Here is a 14,509-nt window from a genome sequence, read left to right as displayed (position 1 = left end):
CAAAGGCAGCATAAGGTAGAACACATTGCAATAATCCAGATCAGTAGTGATAAGAGAGAGAGAGAATCATCATTGCCAAACTGGAGGAAATCAGTCCAGCTGAAATTGTGTTTGGGGCCAGAACCAAAATCAGTTTTCCTGCTGAATCACCCAACATTCTCACTGTGCTTTTGTCCCTTCTTCCACTAAGCAGTCTTATAGGCAGAGGGCACACATCAACAGAAAAAATTAATTTGTCCTATAATTTAATAAACCATTATTTTGCTGACTGAGCATAGGTAAATGGTTGGATTAAGAAGCTTGCTTCATAGTGAGTCCAGATCCTATTTTGGTTCCCATGGTGGATACTTGTTTTGTAATGAGTTCATTCTTACAATTATTCCCACAATAATTAAATTACAAATGGCAAGCAGCAGTCATACTTAAAAGCAGTGGTGGGATTCAGCCAGTTCGCACCACTTCAGCAGAACTGGTAGCTAATTTTGGGTTGCCCTGGCCCAGAATAGACTTCCGGAAGTGGCATCCACACAGATAACCGGGTGTTCACATATTTGAATCCCACCACTGCTTAAAAGGTTCGGTGCTTTCATAACAGCCCTGTTTCCATGAGTTGTTAATTCTTACTCTTGCTACAGCTACTACAAAAGAACCATCTGGTAAAGATTTTTGACTAGACTAAGCTCATTTAGGATGCCCTGAAGAAAATAACTTTTTCATCCTTTCAATTCATCATTAAACAACTTTCAGCTTTAAGTCACAGCCCAGCTAAGGATGATTTGCCTTGTTTGGTTGAGGAATGGCATTGAGATGCCAAGCGAACTCAGATTGTTGTGGTTCTTATTTTGCTCAATACAACATTAAGATATCTGTCAAAACCCCTTCATGCCCCTTCCAATGCAAATTTTCATTGGAATAAAAGAATAAGAGACTGGGTATCCAAAGAATAGAGGGCCAGGGACACTAAATATATTGTCTGGATATTTTCTAGAATTTATTTCTTTTCCCCAAGTATAATTTAGTGCCCAAAGAACAAGTTTAGGCATCTTTCTATTCTTATAAATGTTTCTGCTTCTTACTGATATGACAATAGCATCTGTATTTTGGAACAGTTGAATTAGTATCCTGCCAGAAACATTTCCACATTCCAGCCCTCTGGTGATAAGAACAGTCATCAACTCTCTGGCAGCAATATAACAATATAACTTAGCAGAATTAATCTGACATGTTTCCTGTAATCAGTAGCAGTACTTGTTCTTTCTCTCTAGCTATTTATCGTAATTACTGTTGCAGTGTATGATTCTCCCCTCAGTATTTTGACCCTCAAAGTTACATAAAACTAGAAAGGTAGGGGAGGGAGGTCTTGTAGACTTTATATATTTATGGACACAGCTGGGCTTCCGTGTATAGTGACTATACTACATACCTTCAGGATTTATGGGCTCATGGCCAATGAGACAGTTTTTCCACCCAAAATCTTCTTAGGTAGTCTTTGATATCTTATTTCTATTTCTTTCATAAAATAATCTTACATCTATCTTAGATTTTTGAAGTTCAGTCAGTTTTTGACAACGTAAGATGACAATCTAAAATTCTTGGGCAGTCTGATTTTTTTTTTTTTTTTTTTTTTACAAATCTGATAAGCACTAGCATTGCAAAAAAGGGACAGATTCCCAATCTATTAGTCAGAATAATGGATCTTAATGTTTTGGAAAACCCACTTTTAGAATATACTGTATTTAAACTCCATTTCAACTGTATTATACTGTATTTAAACTCCATTTCAACTGCTGCTAGAGCTGCTGGGACGTGCTCTACTGCATTCAACTGCAGCTAAAGTTGTAAGTCTTGGGAGACTCCACCAGGAAAGATGCAACGGATGGAAACTAATCAAGGAGAGAAGCAACCTAGAACTAAGGAGAAACTTCCTGACAGTTAGAACAATTAACCAGTGGAACAACCTGCCTCCAGAAGCAGTGAATGCTCCAACACTGCAAGTTTTTAAGAAGAAACTGGACAGCCATTTATCCGAAATGGTATAGGGTTTTCTGCTTGAGCAGGGGGTTGGACTAAATGACCTCCAAGGTCCCTTCCAACTTTATTACTATTATTATTATTATTATTATTATTATTATTATTATTATTATTATTATTAACACCCCAAAATCAAGAGGGCTATATTAAAGAAATAGAGAATTTCAATCAATCTGAATTTCAGCCAGTTTAACTGGCACAGATTCAATATATAATTAGTTGCTTCTATTATTGTTGTTGCTTTCCAATATGGCCAAAATTACTAGCCAAAACTAGAGTGAAAGATATCTCCCTCTGCCAGAAAAGATCAAGATAACTGACATTAGCAACACACTAATTTCATTATCTACATGTTGAGGGAGAAAAAATAATGTACAGCAACAAAAAGTCTCGATTACATACAAGTCTAGAAAGAGCAAAAAAATTTCAAAAGACTAGCGGAGCCATCACAGAAATTTTTACAACTGAAGAAAGTGGTCTGTTTCTTCAATTTTTGTGGATTGCATGCACTTGTAAGTTCTAGGGTCAAGTTCTATGCTCATGGGAACAGAATCATTCCCCACATCTGGACTTCCTCAGGCTGAAGGTTTAAGAACTGAGACCAACTACATGTAGTTGAATACGTTTTTCCATAAAAAAAAGTTTGTACATATGCAATCATAGATATGCAAGCTCTTTTATGGAAAAACGTATTCAACTATATTCAGAAAAGAAAACTTTTGACCACAGGAGTAGGCTGGATATATTTTGGAATCTTTGCAGGTAGAATTTATTGAAGATTTCGGTTCTAATCCCTCAAAATGGCCAGTAGTAGACTAAATAGATTCTACACAGTAGAGGACAAGAGCTTTATTATGTACTTTTATAACTCTTCTGACCTTTCCTATCTTTTAGAGTTAAATTTTCAATTATTTTCTTTTTTAAAAAAACCTCCTTAATTAGATGGGTACCAAAATTGGAGTTCCTTAGTCTTTTCCTATAACATATATTTCTTCACCCAATTGGGATGTTTTTAGATTCAATCCAGAACTTTCCCCCCAATCCATTTTTTAAATAGATGTTTCTTCCCTTTGTTTGACTTAATAATGAAGCAGCTTGCCACTGGGTTTTTTTTGGGGGGGGGGGTTGTTGTTGTTGTTGAAGGTCTGAATCCAATAACTGTAATTCATTAGCATGTCATGACTTACAAACCACAAGAGGGCAGATGGGATGTTGACAGGAAGTTAAGAAGTCAAGACAGCCTATCATTCCACCAGCTTTTTGTCTAAGAGATTCAAGTGTCTCTTCCTTTTGCCTTTCTTCCCAGGTATATATCTATAAGCACCTACTAGGTTCTCCCTACTTCCCTAGTCTGTAAATAAATCTCCTTTTTGTTAGTACTATGAAACCTGCTTCTATAATCACTGCATAGATCAGATTGCCCCTCTCAGGAATCTACTTACCGTAGCTATGAGGGAGGACAAACTAAAGCTGGCTTGATGTTGCCACCTGCTCAAGTTTCCATTTCCTTCCTTTTTTCATATATTTCTCATCCATTCATTGTCCAGGTATTTTTTAAAAAGGTTGTGGGAAGTATTTGAAATATACTGTACATCTATCATTACTGGATAATTGAGGCATATTATGTTTCAAGCTTACTTGATGATAAGTATACAAGGCAGACTAAAAAGCTCTTTGATGAAGATGTTCTCCTAAGGATGTCAGTGTAGAAATTCTTAATTCCTGGAAGCCTTTACCCTAGGATTATTATTATGCTTTCCACAAAACGCAGGAAAAATGAAAATCTCCTTATCATATATGCTTATTTTCTGGCCATTTCACAGTGCATTTGACCCACCTTTCTTCTAGAGTCATAATAAAAGAATATAAAAGCTTTAAAAACTTGGCTGGGTGCCTAGGCCTGAGGCTCTGCTACTGTAGATATTTATCCTTTGGATTTTTATTGTTATTTAATTGTTTAAACTGTTTTATAGTTTTAGAATTGTAAGATGCCCAGAGTCACTTAGCTGAGGTGGGCGACTATAGAAATTGAATAAAAGAATAAATGAAAAATCAAATAAATAAGAATTACCGTATGGGAACCAGTAATGCTGTCACACTCCACCTGATCTGAATTTTTTTTTTTTTTTGCTCCCTTTCCTTTCTGTTTTGTAAACTGTTCTGAATTCAAAAACTTAGATGACAGTTCCTTTGATTCACCTATACCAGTAAGACATCTTCAGGAGCTGGCTTGCCATCAAGTCCAGAATGAGAAGTTTGGCTCTGTCTATTCATAACAGGAGAGCCACACTAAAGCGATAAATGCCCTTGTACCATTCGAGGCACTGTCAAGTTACCCTACTAGCAATACAGGCCAACAACTATTTTGGGGGATCAGGAATGGATGACATCACCTCACACTCACTGCCTGCTTACCACAAATGTCACTTCCAAGTGTGCTTTCGCACCATTTTCAGAATAACATTTCCGGCTTTTATCCATTTTCCAGGTATGTGGGGGAGGGGGTCAGATTATGGATAAGGGTGCCAGCCCTTGTACTAAAACTACCTAGTTCTTTTTAATTGCTTGTTTTTTAAAAAAGGAAAAATAGGTAACTGAAAGAAAGAAAAAAATAAAAATTTAAAAATCCCAAATCTGCTGGTCACTCTAAGCATTGTTTGGGATACAAAGACTTACTTGTCTCTTGGACATCAAGTTATTCAGAATCCCAGCGTTCCGTTACAGAAATAGTTCTTAAGAATTGAAGTTCTTAAACATTATGATTATAATTGGTGATGGACAATGTTGGATAGATAATCAGAAATGAAGTTCTTAAGACAGAAGTGATCTAATCATCAGTCAAATTGCTACATATTTTCACATATTCCCTATATATCCTTTGTCTTTCATTTGCTCAGGAAAAGTATCTTATTTACCTCACTATCCTCCGTCCTTTACATTCAAATGGATTCTGTGTCTTTGCCTTAAAAGATCCAATGTATCTACTGCTGCCTGTTAAATTAGGCAGATATTGATTATCTATCCACCATTGTCTATCACCAATTATAATATTAACCTTATTTTATTTTAACTTTATTTTTAATGTCTTTTTGTTTGCAACTCTGGTCAATAACAGTAATAAAAATAATCATTATTTTTTGTCATATGTAGTGATTTGTTATATGTACTAAATTCATAGGTTTTTAATGAAGGCACTCAATGACCCAAATGAAATGTTAACAGAGCATCTATATATTTAAGCAAATAAATCTATCACCAAGCAGTTTGGTGAGAAGGTGATAACAGTTGGTGCGATTATTCGCAAATGGAAGAAACACAAAATAACTGTCAATCTCCATCAGTCTGGAGCTCCATGCAAGATCTCACCTCCTGGAGTTTCAATGATCATGAGAACGGTGAGGAATCAGCCCATAACTACACAGGAGGATTTTGTCAATGATCTCAAGGTAGCTGGGACCATAGTCATCAAGAAAACAATTGATAACACACTACGTTGTGAAGGACTGAAGGTCCCCTGCTCAAGAAAGCACATGTACAAGCCCATCTGAAGTTTGCCAATGAACATCTGAATGATTCAGAGGAGAACTGGGTGGAAGTGTTATGGTCAGGTGAGACCAAAATCGAGCTCTTTGGCATCAACTCAATTCGCCGTATTTGGAGGAGGAGGAATGCTGCCTATGACCCCAAAAACACCATCACCAGTGTCAAACATGGAGGGGGAAACATTATGCTTTGGGGATGCTTTTCTGCTAAGGGGACAGCACAACTTCACTGCATCAAAGGGATGATGGACAGGGCCATGTACTTGTCAAATCTTGGGCAAGAACCTCCTTCCCTCAGCCAAGGCATTGAAAATGGGACGTGAATGGGTATTCCAGCATGGCAATGACCCAAAACACATGGCCAAGGCAACAAACGAGCGACTCGAGAAGAAGCACATTAAGGTCCTGGAGTGGCCTAGCCAATCTCCAGACCTTAGTCCCATAGAAAATCTGTGGTGGGAGCTGAAGTTTCGAGCTGCCAAATATCAGCCTCAAAACCTTAATGACTTGGAGAGGATCTGCAAAAAGGAGTGAGATAAAATCCCTCCTGAGATGTGTGCAAACCTGGTGGCCAACTACAAGAAACGTCTCACCTCTGTGATTGCCAACAAGGGTTTTGCCACCAAGTACTAAGTCATATTTTTGCGAAGGGGTCAAATACTTATTTCACTCATTAAAATGTAAATCAATTTATAACTTTTTTGAAATGAGTTTTTCTGGATTTTTTTTTGTTTGTTTTTGTTTTGTTCTTATTCTGCCTCTCACAGTTAAAATAAAGCTACCATTAAAATTATAGATCGATCATTTTTTTGTCAGTGGGCAAATGTACAAAATCAGCAAGGGATCAAATATTTTTTCCCCTCACTGTATATCAGCAAAAAGTTTTTAGTTGGTTCCTTGGATCAATTTTAAATCTACATATTTTAAAAAAATATCGTTCCCAGCTATATTTATAAATAAAGACTGTAATTGCCAAAAAACATGGACAGTTTTTAAATTACCTGCTATGCAATAAGTTCCTGTGAAAAACTTCCTGGAACAGTGTCTGTTACTACTTTGTGAACAAAAAAGTAATTGGCTTCTTTCTCAAACAAAGAACAAAAATCCTCTCATTGCTTCTTTGAACAAATTGTGCACTTGGAACATAATAAAAACAGTTTATAGTTACCTAAAAAAATACCTAAAATCCTTCTTTAGTGACCACAATTGGACCAGCAACTCAGTCCTTAAGTAAAGTAGTCACTAAATGAAACCATGACTATACTTATGGTCTTAATTAAGGTATCTTTTGCTTTACAGATCTGTAGAGATCATAAATGCAAGAACTAGTTCCAAAGTTACTTTTTCATCAGTGTCATAACTGTAAACGGTCATTATATGAGGTAGTTGCTAAATGACTACCTGTATTTGAACTATGCAGATATACTAAAGTAGAAGCATTTCAGAAAATGTGGAAGCGTACAGTTATACCCACTAAACTTCTGTCCACATGTAATTGTATATTGGAATGATCTTGGAAGACAGGGGAAGAATCACAGCCAGGGGAACAGATAGATAAGAGGCAGCTTAGCCCATAGAAGGAAAATGGCATGGCAAATGGCTCAGAAGGGACCTTCACCTAGTTTCAATGTAGTCCAAGCAGGAAGCACACCCAGATGAACTAATTCTACTTTAGTGTAAAGTTACATTGACAGAAACGTGCATTCAGTCATCTAGGGATTTTGGTCCTTAGTCTCTCACAGAATCACATAAAGTTTTTGCAAAATCCTTGGTTTCTTGTAGGACGATGTTTGAAAGATCCCATTCTAGACATCCTTTCAAGAAGAAAAATGATAGTGCAGTTGTAACCATGCTGTGCAAATCACCTGAAATCTTGTAAAATGGAAAGAAAGAGAAAGACAGGAAATAAAGAAGGAATTTCTGGAAGTCTCTGTGTAAACCCACACTTGCTTAGAAGCCCCTTTATATTGGCAGTGCTACTGAGTATACAGGAAGGGAAGGTTCAAAAGAGAGGAAAAGGTAAGCTTATTTCTTCTCATCCTCAATTTTTCAAACATCTGACATAGCAGACAGAGGAGAATATTTTTAGCTGCATGGTTTAGAAGATCGTAAACCATAACAGCCCTCCTGGGTACCTAAATGTGAGCTATGTGCAGCTGAAACAGGTCATCTGCATTTTATTTTCAGATTCTCTTATGCTCAATCCTCATGGCCAATTCTGGGATTTTTTTTCCTTTTAATTGACAAATGGATATTTATTTTTGTAGACCTAAGATTTCCAGCCAGTTGCTTCTCTTATGTTAGCAATAACTAGTCACTCACATCCAGTAAGACTGCTATCCTGTTTGCTTCAAGCAGCACCTGGTAGGATTACTGTAGTGGGGGTATTCTAACTGAGCCTCTGTAAATGGATAATTGCTCCCAAGCAACCTTTTCAATGTTTTTCTTTCAAAAATGTTTATAATGCCACTAAGCCCCATTATGCCCCATCAGAACACAGGGGCTATAATCACAGCAAGAGGTTTCATTTCCTTCTGGTGGAACAGAGTAGGTTGTCATAGGACATAGCATTTTTATTCCCACCAGTATTCTTTCACATGCCTGCATTTTGTATTTTAAATAGAATATCCTGTATTCACTATGTTCTCGGGATTTCCAATAGTAAGAGCATTTCTGAGTTAGTACAAAGAGCCATTCTTTGTGCTCCTATCACAGCAGCTGCAACCCACGTACCCTTGTGATTAAATGGAATTCCTTCTCTTTCAAATGATACATATATTTCAGCATTTTAATAATCACTTTCTGCTGAATAATGAAGGCTTATGACTCTTTGATAGAGAGCCACTGGTTTGAATTATCTGTGTGCTGGTGAGTGCACTAGCACTGCATCATATAATTTCAAGACAGAAGTCCAGGAGCGTAAAGCTTTTACTGAAATGTTTCCTAGTTGATGTCAAAGTGTTCAAATGTTTATTAAACTTGCAATTATTATAAACCAATTTCATTCTTGAAATGCTGTTACTTTTATCTCGTGGTTTTTGACAATTCTAACAGTTTGGGGGGGGGGGATAATGGCACATCAGAGCCCACTCTCCAAAAAGTGGCTAGAGCCAGGAAAAACTTGATTGGATTCAATTTAAATTAATCCAGGGAGAGTAGTTATAATTAATGTGGATGTAATAATTTTATGATTCTAGCACATACAAAATCCTAATTACGTGGCCTTTATTTATTTAACCTTGGTCACAATAAGATGATCTTGGAAACTCATAAGGAGTTATTTTCCACTTGTAATGCTTAAGGATGTGGATGGGGCTCTGGAGAAATAAGGTCATTACTTGCTTGCTTGACCTTTACCATGACTAAATTTTAAGAGATGTGTTTCTACCTGCTTAAAAGAGGCAATTATAAGTCTGAGAAAGTCTTCTCTTGATCTGGAAGATCTTTGTGAGTGTAAGTCAATCTCTAATTTTCTATTTCTGAGTAAGGTGATCAGAATCCACATAACTCCAGGTTCATCTTTAAACAAGTTTTATTGGTTTTTTCCATTTTACAGACAAGTGCTTAAAAAACAACGTGGTGGCAGGGCAATCAATTATCCACATAACAGTCATACTCATAAAGTTCAGATTAAATCATTTAAAAACCCCTCTCTTTTTCCCTCTAATAACATATTATATTCAAATTAATATATTTCAATACAACTAGATCAATCATATCAATCCTCAATAACCTTTCATCTAGATAGATCCACAAATCCAGATCCTGTATGAAGCTTACTATTTCAATTACTATATTCCATATTTCTAATCTAAGTACATAGTTAACACTTCGGGAGTCTCCCCATTACCTTTTTCCTTAACATATTCAATAAACATTTATTAATATCATTTCTTCTTTTTCTCTATTCTTCTTCCATTACAAAGTGACTATCAGTTCTAATATATATATATAAAAAAATATTACCATAAATGCCGGCGTACAAGGCGACCTGGCGTATAAGACGACCCCTGTCTTTATAGCCAGGCCGCATTCCTAGAACGTCATCTTATACGCCGGAAACTACCAGTATTTCCGGTGTATAAGACGATTCGACGTATAAGACAACCCCCGTCTTTGGCACTGATTTCAGCGCTCGTGGAAGTCGCCTTATACGCCGGCATTTACAGTAGTTCATATCAGAAAAGAAAAAGAAGAAAAAAACAAAAACAAAACAGAAAAAGTGAAAAAAATACCTTTCTATTTCTATTATACTTTATAATCTAACAATCAATCCTTCAATATCTATATCACATTTCTTTAACCTCCTCAAAGTTACTATATCCAAAACATATTAATACATAGACAAACACCTTATTATTAAATTCAGACCTTTAATTAATTTTTATTCAATCTAACATCTTATTTAACTGTCTTGAGCCATAAATCAATCCATATCTAGTAAGCCTTTTAAACTCATTACATAAAACCTTAAATCACATTCTTAAATCTTATTCTAGCTTTCCTTTTATGCCAAACAGGTTTCTATAACAATGCCACTATATCAATAAACAAGTCATTTTTTATGTCTTGTAGTATGCTTTGAATCAAACAGGACATCTTCTTTTCTGTTTTAGAGATCTAGCTCCTTTGTAAATAATCCCTTGTTGTTTGGAAAAGTCAAATCTCCATGTCTGAAACTGTTGAATGGCCAGCTCAATTATGTCCAATTTTATGGCTAATAGTTGTTTATCCAAGCTACCATAGTTCTCAGCTCGTTGAGCTTGTCTGTCCATTTCTGTTAATTTAAGGGTTGTAAGTGGTTTAATTACAGTCCTTTTTAATTCCTCGGAGATCTCATCAGCCTGCGTATGAAATAAAATGGAATCTTCTTTACCTTTAGTTAATCCCGCTTTTGTTATTTCTTGGTCCATAGAATGCTCAAACAAAGTCTGCAGGTCAGTTTGTAAGTTCAAAGCAGAATTTCTGTTTTTTATTTCCATCGTGAATTCTTTTATTTGTAAACATATTTCATCAGTAGCTTCATAAAGATTTTTCAGTATAAGTTTATAATCAAGTTGAAACAAGGGTTGCTCCATTTCAAAGATAATTAAAAACAGTCTGTATCATTTAGTAGAGAACATTTAATCAGTGTCCACCCCCACCAGTACAGCTGTTAATTTTCTTTGTATTTTCCCTTTTATGGTAATCTGAAAATCAAGGTCAATCCAATCCTCAAAAGAGAAAGTTGCAATTTTAACTTTTTCCACAACGTGTCCTCAGTACAATGTAAAATCTTCTACCAGAGACCAGGAATCTCATAAACAAGATCAGGAAACACAAAAAGAAGAGGAATTCAAGTCCAATAGCAGATTCAAAATTCACAAAATTTTCCAAGACCCCAAAGTGAAAGAAAAAAAATAAAAATAGAAAAAAAATCACTTTAAATTAATTCAGTCCATTTAAGCTTCTTTTTCCCACACTCACAAAAGCCGCCTTCTTAGAGTAGGGAAATCATTTAAAAAGTGCTCTTTTCTTTACAAAAGAAAAAAGAAACCCAAGAGAGGGAGAAAAAAAATCTCACCTGGCTCAGCCACGGTGGTTCCTGTGCTTAGATGTTCTTTTGACTTCTGGTTGCAGCGGCTAGGTGAACAACCATTTTACTGGCCATTCTTTCCACCGTCGGCCCAAAGGATCTATCTCGGTCCCTGGAAGAAGCTGCACTCTCTCAAGGACGATGAAGACCTCCTCACCGGTAGCTGCCCCTCCAAGGTGGCTTTTAAACCCGATTAAGGGTCTACCGGCAGCGGAGAATCAGCTGGCGAGGAGAGCCATCTCATCGCACAGCTGCGAGCACCGCGATCTGGAACCAGAAGTCCACTCAAGGTTCATCTTAATGAAAGGAATATTCTGGAACCATTTCAACTAGAATTTCATCTGGGATATAAAGTACCTGCAATCCATTTAACTATTGTACTACAGTGTGTTTCATGTCTGAAAGTGTTCGGAAATTCTATGCAAAATGCAATGTCCAGTCTGATGACCAATGCAGGTACAGAGATCATAAAATTTCTGTCCTGAAAGATCAGCAGTGGTTACCAATGGGCTATTTATCTTCCCTGAACTGCTAATTAGATGAGATCTAACTGGCAGAGGCAAAAAGACAGAATGACAGCTGCACAGAAGAGTTAAGTGATTCTCCAACTTCCACACTCGGTGTTAACCATAGAGTTGGGTCTTGGGAAAAGTCCATATTATAAAATGGGAGGCTGGTTTCCTGAAATTAAAGTAGGTTCTGCAAGGAGGACTTGCAAAACCAAAAGACTCATCAGAATAAGGGGGTCTACTTGCCACTAGTGATCATTTTCTGTTGGAAGAGCTGACTGATTCAAGGTTTGTCATCTTGTCATACTATCAATAATACTTCCTCTTTTGGGTGGATGAAACTGGTAAGTGGCCACAAAACAATTTAGGTACTGTAGTCAAGAGGAGAGTTTACGGTCTGATGTGAATTTGCTTCCCCAATTTGCTATCCTTTAGATCAGGGGTGTTCAACCTTGCAATTTTAAGACCTGTGAACTTCAATTCCCAGAATTCCCCAGCCCCAGAGAATTTTAGGTGTTGTAGTCCACAGGTCTTAAAGTTGTTCAGGTTGGACATCTCTGCCCTAGATATTGGCTGTCTGGGAATTTGGTCAATTACAATTCCAACAAACGTAAAGGGCAGGAAATTGGAGAAGGCTGGGTTATACATTCATACGGAATATATTTAGTTCCATCTCACTGAAATCTAAACAACAATTTTCCATTTTGTATCAAGGTGTGTATCTGCTTTTAAATACAAACTGTATCTCTTTTTGTTTCTCCAGGCATAAAAGCTGACATACCACAATACTTCTTAAATTCCACTATTAGCTTGTCAACAAGAATTATATTGGCATATTTTTACAAAGCTTGGTCGGTAGCGCTGTGATGAGTCACTTTAGCAGGGATCATAAAACTGTAAGCCTGACCCTTCTATTGCAGGCCCTCTTTAGGGTTTCAGGTAGGTTGGTGCAGAGTATTTGGAGAGATGGCAGAGATTGATTGGGATCCTTTGAAGGCAATGCATGTGCTTTCAATTCATGTGAAACCTAGCGGTAGTTTTTTTTAATCGGAACAAATTAATTTTTTCCAGCTGAAAGAGAAGAAACAGTTCTCTCCTCTCGCACAAGAAGCCTTACCTGGTGGTATCAGAAAATGAAATCATCTGGATGCTTAAATCAGGAGGTTGCTTTTCCTTATTGTGAATGTTTTGTTCAGCAAAAAAGAGAGATTTACAGCTGTCCTCAACTTATGCCCACCACTCAGCCCAAAGTTTCTGTTGCTAAGTGAGACATTTGTTAAGTGAGTTTTGCCCCATTTTACAACTTTTATTGCCACCGTTGTTAAGTGAATTCCTGCGGTTGATAAGTTAATAACCCGGTTAACTTATCTGGCTTCCCCGTTGGACTTCGCTCATCAGAGGTAGCAAAAGATGATCATGTGACCTTGGGACATGGCAACAGTCATAAATGTGAACCCATTGCCAAGCATCTGTTACATGATCGTGGAGTTGCTACAAAGGTCATAACTGTGCAAAACGGTCATAAGTCACATTTTTCAGTGTCATTGTAACTTGAATGGTCACTAAATGAACTGTTTTAAGTCAAGGACTGCCAGTACTTCATCCTACGTACTTAGCACATTTTTCAGACACCGTTCTGTCTGTTCAACCTGTATCCCCACACTTTCCCCCCTGTGGATTCAGCTTTTAATGTATGAAATGAAACAGTGATTACATTGCACCATCCTCCCTTTCAAGTATATGGTTCTTTTTTTCCTTTTAAAAAAAAACACGCACAGAATTGTCCACTACCGTGTATCTCCAAAAAACTGTACAACTTCTAGATGGCTGCATATTTTCCCAATACTGTGGGGACACTGCAATAAATTTGACTTAAGAGAGCCTTAATTGTTAACAAGAGCTTTACTCTGCACAGGCAGTAATAAAAGAGTGTCACTAATGAAATTGCCTGGAAAACAAGGAAGACTAAAATCGTAAGTGGGATTTGAGCAAATGAACCAGTCATACCACAAGAGATAGGCAAGACATGTAAAGGGTAATTCAGAAATGTTGAAATTTTAGGTTCCAAAATTTAGGGTCAGAACTATAAACAATCACATTGGTGGAAATTCAGGGAATTATAGTCTGAGTACCACCAGAAGCACAGAGTTAGGGAAAGGTGTTACCTGTAAAAGTGCCCCAATTGCACCATCCTTCTTTAAAAGTCCTTTTGATTTCAGTTCCTAGCAGCTGCCCTTACATCTGCTTGCAGCTGGGTGATTATGAAACATAAAACTCAGATCAGAAAAGTAGTAGTTATATGTCATCTTAGCTTCCATTAATTTATACTCATTTTAAAATGAATAGAAAAGTATTCCATAATTTAAGTGTGTGTTTGTCAAGAACACCTTTTCATCTATTCTGAATCTCTCCTGATTCTATTTCAATTAATGACCCCAGTTTCTTACCGTTGTGAAAGAGGGGGAAACTTCTGCCTCTGGATTTTTTTATTTATTAATGTCTCCTCTTTTGCAAAATTAAAAAAAAATCCAAAAAGTTGCAACCTTTCCCAAAAACCTTTCTCCAGCCCCTTAATCATTTGGCTTGTGCTTTTCTGTATCTTCTCCTGTTCTTCAGACTCCTTTGAGTCTGAAGTTGAGATGATTGGCCAAGTGTGATTTGTTAGAAGCACTACAATATTGGCATTCCTTTACTGATGGACCCCTCTGTGGAATTTGCCCTTTTCATTACAGTCACAAATAACATTAATTTTATAAGATTATTTTCCTGGCTAGACTCAGGATGATTCTTGGCCACAACCTTTTCTTCGTTTCAATTGAATTGCATTTGACATTTTCATCTCTGGTCTCTTA

The sequence above is a fragment of the Crotalus tigris genome, unplaced genomic scaffold (genome assembly GCF_016545835.1).
Source record: "Crotalus tigris isolate CLP2741 ecotype Arizona unplaced genomic scaffold, ASM1654583v1 scf7180000017568.12009008, whole genome shotgun sequence".
Classification (NCBI taxonomy): domain Eukaryota; kingdom Metazoa; phylum Chordata; class Lepidosauria; order Squamata; family Viperidae; genus Crotalus; species Crotalus tigris.
Note: the sequence above shows the minus strand (reverse complement) of the source record.